The sequence below is a fragment of the Heterocephalus glaber genome, unplaced genomic scaffold (genome assembly GCF_053883595.1).
Source record: "Heterocephalus glaber isolate CG9 unplaced genomic scaffold, H.glaber_assembly_v1.0 deba00001613, whole genome shotgun sequence".
NCBI lineage: Eukaryota > Metazoa > Chordata > Mammalia > Rodentia > Bathyergidae > Heterocephalus > Heterocephalus glaber.
Window position 1 is genome coordinate 33,532,260 of NW_028258384.1, and position 9,657 is coordinate 33,541,916.

Here is a 9,657-nt window from a genome sequence, read left to right on the forward strand (position 1 = left end):
TTTCCTAATATGTGTATTCACTGCTATGAATTTCTCTCGTAAGACTGCTTCCATTGTGTCCCATAGATTCCGATATATTGTATTGTCATTGTCATTTAATTGAAGGAACTGTCTGATTTCTTCTTTAATTTTCTCTGTGACTCATTGGTCATTCAGAAGTGTGTTGTTCAATTTCCGTGTGTTTATGGAATTTTTTGAGTTTCTTTTGCTATGGATCTCCAATTTCATCGCACTATGGTCTGATAATATACAGGGGATAACTTCAATTTCTTTGCACTTACTTAAACATCCTCTTGCATTGTTCCCTTTACAAGGATGCAGTGTCCTTCTTCATCTCTCTTAATCAGTGTTGGTTTGAAATCTACTTGATCTGCAAAGAGGATAGCTACTCCTGCTTTTTTTCGGGTTCCCGTCGCATGGAGTATTGTTATCCACCCTTTAACTTTCAGTCTATGAGTTTCCTTTTGAATTAAGTGTGTTTCTTGTATGCAGCATATTGCTGGATTTTGCTTCTTGACCCATTCTGCCAGTCTATTTCTTTTGATTGGTGAATTCAGACCATTAATGTTAATGGTTATAACTGAAACGTATTGACTTGTCATTGCCATGACTTTTTCTTTTTGTTGGTTCTCCCCCTTTATATTTAATTTCTTGTCATGCCAGATGGGTTCATTCTGCTTTGCTTCCTGGGGTTGTGATCCTCAATGTCTGTTCCTAGGATATTATCTAAAATTCTTTGGAGTGCTGTTTTGGTATTCACAAAGTTCCTAAGGTGCTCTTTGTCATGAAAGTATCTTATTTCTCCATCCATTTTGAAAGATAGTTTTGCGGGGTACATCAATCTGGGTTGGAAGCTGTTTTCTTTTAGGGTTTGGAATATTTCACTCCAAGCTCTTCTTGCCTTGATGGTTTGTGTTGAGAAGTCTGCTGTGATTCTGATGGGCTTTCCTCTGTGTGATTTGTTTCTTTTCTCTAACTGCTTGTAGAACTTTATTCTTCTGTTGAGTTTCTGGAATCTTAACAATTATATGCCTATGTGTAGATTTTTTTTGATCAAGGCTATTTGGAGTCCTATATGCCTCACTTATCTGTATGTCAAGCTCTTTTCCCCTGCTTGGGAAGTTTTCTGCCATCATTTCTGTTAAGAGTTTTTTTTTATGTCATCTGCACTCTCTCCTATTTCTTCATTGACTCCAATCAGTCTTATGTTATTCTTCTTTGCATCATCTAGCAGCTGCTGGATTGATTTCTCATGTTCCCTTATAATTTTGAAGCAATTTTTCTTTTCCTGGTCATTAATTGCAATCTTATCTTCTATATCTGAAATTCTGTCCTCACATTGGCTCATTCTGCTGTGGAGACTTTCAATGGAGTTTTTCATGTCCTGGAAATCTATTTGCATCTGTTTTATGGATTCCATTTGTTTCTTATGTTGGGATTCCATCATGTTCCTGAGCTCCTCTCTAGATTTATTAATCATGTCTTGCACTAGGGGCACAATTTCTCCTGTTATCTGGGAAATTATTTGTGATTTCATTTTTTCCAGATCCCCTTTTGTTGCCAGTTCAGTGGGTCCAGGTGGTTGAGTACCAGAGTGTTCCATCTCATTTCCCTTTGGGGTTGCTGTAGGTGATCTGGAAGTCTGGTTTTGAGACTTATTTACCTGTTTTCTCATTTCGACTGGAGGTGGGGGGCTGTTGGCGCCTGTATGGATTATCTCCTCTGAGCTGGGAGAGGTGGGACAGGGGCCGGGAGCAGCGGTAGGGATGGTGCCCCAAAAGCCCTTTCCTCTGGGCTGGGAGCAGCGATAGGGATGGTGGCTGGGAAGCCCCTTCCTCTGGACCAGGAGCAGCGGGATGGTGGCTCAGAATCCCCTACCTCTGGGCCGGGAGTGGTGGGACTCAGTTCAGTGGTCTGGTGGTCATGTGTCCTCTTTGTCTTTGTACTGTGGAACCAGGTGGCTGTACAGAGGAGCGGGGGGGGGGTCCTGTGGATTCTTGCTGGGGTGCGGGCTGATTTGGCATGTTCCGCGTGACTCGCGACTTCGGTAGGGCATGCGCAGACCTCAAAAAACCACATCTTTATCCAGCCTCCAGTTGATGGTCAATTGGGCTGTTTCCAAGTTTTAGCTATTACAAACTGTGCTGCTATAAACATGGATGTGCATATGTAACTGAGCTATGACAATTTTAATTCTTTTTGGAAGACACCCAGTAGAGGAATACAATGGGTCAAATGGGACTTCCAATCCTGGTTGTTTGAGGTATCTCCATATTGATTTCCACAGTGGTTGCACCAGTCAGTGCTCCCACCAGCAATGAAGAAGGGCTCCTTTCTCCCCACAACCCCTCCAGTATTTGTTATTGGTTGATTTCATGATAGCAGCCATTCTTTCTGGGGTGAGGTGGAATCTCAGTGTTGTTTTCATCTGCATCTCTCAAATGACCAGTGATGTTGAACATTTTTTCATATGTTTACTTATTATTTCTACTTCTTTGTCTGAGAAATGTCTGTTCATTTCAGATGCCCATTTTTGGACTGGGTCTTTAAATTTGAGGGATCTGATTTTTTTGGGTTCTTTATATATTCTAGATAGTAGTCCTTTGTCTGAGGTACAGCTGCTAAATTTTTTTTCCCTCATTGTAGGTTGTCTCTTAGCTCTGTTGGTGGTTTCTCTTGCAGTGCAGAAGCTTTTTAATAAGATGTGATCCCAGTTGTTGATTCTTTGTGCTAGTTCCCATGCTACTGAGGAGTTGTTCAGGAAGTCCTTTCCTATGCCAATGTCTTGGAGAGTTCTATCTAACTTGTCTTCCAGCAAGTTTAGTGTTTCTGTTTTAATATTCAGATCTTTAATCAACCTTGATTTTAATTTAGTGCATGGTGAAAGATATGGGTCTGGCTTTAATCTTTGGCAAGTTGAAAGCCAGTTATTCCAACATCATTTATTAAAGAGACTATCTTTCCTCCAGTGAGGATGGTTGGCTCCTTTGTCAAAGATGAGGTAGCTGAGTATGTCTGGAGTTATTTTTGCATCTTTTGATTTCTTCCACTGATCTTCAGGTCTGTTCCTTTGCTAGTACCATGCTGCTTTTTTTATCACAGTGGCTTTGTAGTACAGTTTCAAGTTGGGAACTGTGATACCCCCTGCCATGACTCTGTTGTCTAGAATTGCTTTTGCTATTCTATGTCTCTTCTGGTTCCAGATGAACTTTTGTATTATTTTCTCTAGTTCTGTGAAATATGCTGTTGGGATTTCCATCGGGATTGCATTGAATCTGTATAGCAGTTTTAGAAGTGTGGCCATTTTCACTATATTGGTTCTTCCTACCCAGGAGCAAGGGATGTCTTTCCCTTTTCTTATATCCTCTTCAATCTCCTTTTTTCAGAGTGCTGTAGTTTTCAATGTAGAGGTCTTTGTTTCCTTCATTAGATTGATTCCTAGATATTCCATTTTTTGGATGCTATTGTGAAAGGGATTGTTTCCCTAATTTCTCTCTCAGTGAGTCTGTTTTTAGTGTATGAGAAGGCTATTGATTTTTGAGGGTTGACCTTGTATCCAGCTACTCTACTGAATCTGTCAATTAATTCTAGAAGTCTTTGGGTGGAGTTTTTTGGGTCTTCCATGTAAAGTATCATATCATCAGCAAATAATGACAATTTAACATTTTCCTTTCCTGTCTTTATTCCTTTTATTTCTTTCTCTTGTGTAATTGCTGTGGCTAATGTTTCCAAGACTATATTAAACAGGAGTGGTGATAGTGGACATCCTTGTCTTGTTCCTGATTTTAGCATGAAGGATTTCAGTTTTTGACCATTTAGTGTGATTCTGGCTGTTGGTTTTTCATAGATAGCCTTTATCAAGTTGAGATAAAGACCATCTATTCCAATTTTCTGCAAGTTTTTTTATCATGAATTTGTGTTGAATTTTCTCGAATGCTTTTTCTGCATCTATTGAGATGATCATATGGTTTTTGTCCTTGACTCTGTTAATATGGTGTATACATTTATTGATTTACATATGTTGAACCATCCTTGCATACCTGGGATGAATCCAACTTGGTCAGAGTGTATGATCTTCTTGAGGACCCTCTGTATTCTGTTTGCCAGTATCTTGTTGAGGATTTTTGCATCTATGTTCATCAGGGAGATTGGCCTGTAGTTCTCTTTTTGGGTTGGGTCTTTCCCTGGTTTTGGAATCAAAGTAATACTTCTTTCCAGGAATGAATTTGGAAGTATTGCTTTCCTTTCAATTTCATTGAAAAGTTTAAAGAGTAGTGGCAATAGTTCTTCTCTAAATGTTTTGTCGAATTTAGCAGTGAAGCCATCAGGACCTGGGATTTTCTTTGTTGGTAAGTTTTTAATGAAGTTTGCAATTTCACTGATTGTAATTGGGGTGTTTAGAAGTTTTATATCTTCTTCATTCAACTTTGGTAGTTCATATGTATCTAGAAATCTGTCCATTTCTTCCATGTCTTCCGTTTTATTAGAGTACAGGTTTTTGAAGTAGGTATTGATGAGCCTCTGGATTTCTGCTGGATCTGTTGTAATCTCACCTTTTTTCTTCCTAAGTGAATGGAATTGAGCCTTTTCTTTCCCTTTTTTTTTTTGATAAAATTGGCTAAGGGTTTGTCAATTTTATTTATTATTTGGAAAAATCAACTCTTCAATTCATTGATTTTTTTTTGTATCATTCTCTTAGTCTCCATTGCATTGATTTCTGCTCTGATCTCTATAATTTCCTCCCTTGTATGAGCTTTGGGTTTGTCTTGCTCTTCTTTTTCTAGGTGCTTAAGGTGCAACATTAGGTTGTTTATTTGAGCTCGCTCTATTTTCCTAGGGTGGGCATTCACTGCTATGAATTTCCCTTGTAGAGCTGCTTTCATTGTGTCCCATAGATTTGTGTATGTTGTATTGGCATTATCAGTTACTTGTAATTTATCTGTCTAATTTCTTCTTTAGTTTCCTCTGTGATCCATTGGTTGTTCAGGAAAATGTTATTCAGTTTTCATGTGTTTGTAAAGTACTTGTGGTTTCTTTTCTTTTAACTGTATATCCTTTTATTGTTACATTTTAGGTGTACAATATAATGACATTCATCAATGGGAATATGCACCTTCGTATACTCTCTTGGTTCTTATTTTTTCCCCCTTCCCATGCCCTCTCTTCAACCTCTCCATCCCTCCCTATTTACAAAGACTTTGTTTCCTTCTTTTCATTTGCTCACATTAATTCCATTTCCTTCTTTCCTTTCCATACCCCTCACACTTCCCCTTCCCCTTTGCCCCTTTTCTTCCTATTTCACATTATCTATTATAACTTTTAGTCCTTATTTACACTTTCAGTTTCTCACACTAGAGAAACTATTCCATATTTACACATGTGGGTCCTACTTATTTCACTTAAGAGTATCGGCTCAATGTGCATCCATTTAGCAATAAATTTCTCTAATTTCTCATTTTTGATGGCTGAGTAGTACTCCATTTTATAAAAAAACCATAACATTTTCTTTATCCAGTCTCCAGTCGATGGGCATTTGGGTTGTTTCCAAGTTTTAGCTATTACTAACTGTGCTGCTATGAACATGGGTGCACATATATCACTGTGGTATGATTCTTTTTAATTATTTGGGGAAGATGCCCAGCAGGGGAATAGCTGGGTCAAATGGGACTTCCAGTCCTAGTTTTTGAGGTATGTCCATACTGATTTCCACAGTGGTTGCACCAGTTTACACTCCCACCAGCAGTGGAGCAGGGTTCCTCTTTCCCCACAGCTCCGCCAGCATTTGTTATTGGTTGATTTCATGATAGCAGCCATTCTTTCTGGAGTGAGGTAGAATCTCAGGGTTGTTTTCATTTGCACCTCTTGAATGACCAGGGATGTTGAACATTTTTTCATATGTTTATTTACCATTTCTACTTCTTTTTCTGAGAAATGTCTGTTCATTTCAGATGCCCATTTTTGGATTGGGTCTTTAAATTTGGGAGGTCTGATCTTTTTAAGTTCTTTAGAGATTCGGGATAGTAGACCTTTGTCTGAGGAAGAGAAGGTGAAGATTTTCTCCCATATTGTGGGTTGTCTCTTCACACTGCTGGTGGCTTCTCTTGCTGTGCAGAAGCTTTTTAAGAAGTGATCCTACTTGTTGATTGTTTGTGCTACTTCATGGGCAAGTGAAGTTTTGTTCATAAAATATTTTCCTACACCAATGTCTTCAAGAGTTCTACCTAACTTCTGTTGCAGCTGGTTCAGTGTTTCTATTTTAATATTTAGATATTTAATCCACTTCGATTTGAGTTGAGTGCATGGTGAAAGATATAGGTCTAGTTTTAATCTTTGGCAGGTTGAAAGGAAATTTCTCCAGCACCATTTATTAAAGAGGCTGTCTTTCCTCCAGTGAAGGTGTTGGGCTCCTTTGTTGAAGATGAGGTGGCTGAGTGTGCCTGGAGTTGCTTTTGCATCTTCTAATCTGTTCCACTGGTCCTCAGGTCTATTTCTTTGCCAGCACCATGCAGTTTTTATCACAGAAGCTTTGTAGTATAGTTTCAAGTTCGAGGTTGTAATACCCCTTGCCATGTCTCTGTAACCTAGAATTCCTTTTGCTATGCTGTTTCTCTTCTTGTTCCAAATGAATTTTTGGATTGTTTTATCAAGGTCCATGAAGTATGCTGCTGGAATTTCAATTGAGATTGCATTGAATCTATACAGCAGTTTTGGAATTATGGCCATTTTCACTATATTGATCCTTCCTATCCAGGAGCAGGGGATGTCTGTCTATTTTCTGATATCCTCTTCAATCTCTTTTTTCAAAGTGCTATAGTTTTCATAGAAGAGGTTTTGATTTCTTTTGTTAGGTTGATTCCTAGGTATTTCAGTTTTTTGGATGCTATTGTGAAAAGAATTGTTTGCGCTGTTTCTATCTCAGTGAGTCTGTTGTTCATGTAGAGGAAGCCTATTGATTTTTGTGTGTTGCCCTTGTATCCAGCTACTCCACTGAATTTGGTTATTAAGTCTAGAAGACTTTTGGTGGAGTTCTTGGGGTCTTCTATATAGAGTATCATGTCATCTGCAAATAATGACAATTTGACTTCTTCATTTCCTATCTTTATTCCTTTTATTTCTTTCTCTTGTCTAATTGCCATGGCTAATGTTTCTAAGACTACATTAAACAGAAGTGGTGATAGTGGACATCCTTGTCTTGTTCCTGATTTTAGTGGGAAGGATTTCAGTTTTTGACCATTTAGTATGATATTGGCTGTTGGCTTTTCATAGATGGCTTTTATCAGATTGAGATAGAGACTGTGTCTTCCAATATTTGTAGGGTTTTTATCATAAATGCATAATGGATTTTGTCAAATGCTTTTTCTGCATCTATGGAGATAATCATATGGTTTTTATCCCTGGCTCTATTGATATAGTGTATTACATTGATTGATTTGGGTATGTTGAACCATCCCTGCATCCCTGGGATGAATCCCACTTGATCAGGGTGTATGATCTTCTTGATGATCTTCTGCATTCTACTTGCCAGTGTCTTAGTAAGGATATTTTTATCTATGTTCATTAGTGAGATTGGCCTATAGTTCTTTTTTTCGGTTGAGTCTCTCTCTGCTTTGGGGATCAAGGTGATGCTTGCTTCCAGGAATGAATTTGGGAGTATTGCTTCCCTTTCAATTTCATTGAAGAGTTTAAGCAGTAGTGGCAGTAGTTCCTCTCTAAATGTCTTGTAGAATTCAGCAGTGAAGCCATCAGGACCTGGGCTTTTCTTAGTTGGTAAGTTTTTAATTACATTTTCAATTTCATTGGTTGATATTGGATTGTTTAGAATTTTTGGGTCTTCTTTGTTCACCTTTGGTAATTCATATGTATCTAGGAATCTGTCCATTTCTTCTGTGTTTTCCACCTTATTGGTGCATAGGTTCTCGAAGTACGTATTGATGATCCTCTGGATTTCTGCTGGGTCCATTGTAATTTCATCCTTTTCATTCCTAATTGCATGGATTTCAGCCTTCTCTTTCCTTTTTCTGATAAGGTTGGCTAAGGGTTTGTCAATTTTCTTTATTCTTTCAAAGGACCAACTGTTGGCTTCATTAATTTTTTGTATCATTCTCTTAGTCTCCATTGCATTGATCTCTAGCCTGATCTTTATAATTTCCTCCCTTGTATGAGCTTTGGGTTTGTCCTGTTCTTCTTTTTCTAGACACTTCAGGTGCAGCATCAGGTTGTTTAATTGGGCTCATTCTGTTTTCCTAATATGCATATTCACTGCTATGAATTCTCCTCATAAGACTGCTTTCATTGTGTCCCATAGATTCTGATATGCTGCATTGTCATTGTCATTTAATTGAAGGAAAGGTCTGATTTCTTGTTTAAGTTCCTCTGTGACCCGTTGGTTATTCAAAAGTGTGTTGTTCAATTTCCATGTGTATATGAAATTTTTGCAGTTTCTTTTGATATTGATCTCTAATTTCATCACACTATGGTCTGATAATATATAGTGGATAACTTCAATTCCTTTGCACTGACCTACATATGTTCTATGAGCAAGTATGTGGTCTATTTTGTAGAACAACCCATGTGCAGCTTAAAAGAATGTGTATTCTGATTTTGCGGGATGAAACACTCTGTGAATATCTGTTAAGTTCATTTGTTCAAGAGTTTGATTGCGTTCTAGTATTTCATTGCTTGTCTTTTGTCTAGTTGATCTATCTGTTTGTGACAGTGGGGTATTGAGTTCCCCCACTTCTATTGTATTAGTGCTTATAAGGTTTTTCATGTCCACTAGTATTTTTATATAGTTGGCTGCACTAGTGTTTGGTGCATAGATATTTATGTTTGTCATCTCTTCCTGTTGGATTGTTCCCTTTGCAAGGATGTAGTGTCCTTCTTTGTCTCTCTTAATCAGTGTTGGTTTGAAATCTACTTGATCTGCAAAGAGGATAGGTATTCCTGCTTTTCTTGGTGTTCCTGTCACATAGAATATTGTTTTCCACCCTTTAACTTTCAGTCTATGGGTTTCTTTTTGAATTGTGTTTCTTGTATTCAGCATATTGTTGGATCTTGCTTCTTGATCCATTCTGCCAATCGTTTCTTTTGATTGGTGAGTTGAGACCATTAACATTGATGGTTACATCTGATATGTATTGAGTTATCCTTGTCATGACTTTTTCTTTTTGTTTGATTTCTCCCCTTTGCTTTTAATTTCTTGTCGTACCCGGTGGATTCATTCTGCTGATTTTCCTGGGGTTGTGATCCTCACTGTCTTTTCCTAGGATTTTGTCTAAAATTTTTTGGAGTGCTGGTTTCATATTCATGAAGTTCCTAAAGTGCTCTTTGTCATGAAAGTATCTTATTTCTCCATCAATTTTGAAATAGTTTTGCTGGGTATCTCAATCTGTGTTGGAGGTTGTTTTCCATTAGGGCTCGAAATACATCACACCAAACTCTTCTAGCTTTGAGTGTTTGTGTTGAGAAGTCTGCTGTGGTTGTGATGGGCTTTCTTTTGTATGTGATTTTTTTCTTTTCTCTAACTGCTTGTATAATTTTGTTCTTCTGTTGGCTTTCTGGAATCTTAACAATTATATGCCTATGTGTAGATATTTTTTGATCAATGCTATTTGGAGTCCTATATACCTCACTAATGTGTATGTCAAGTTCTTTTCC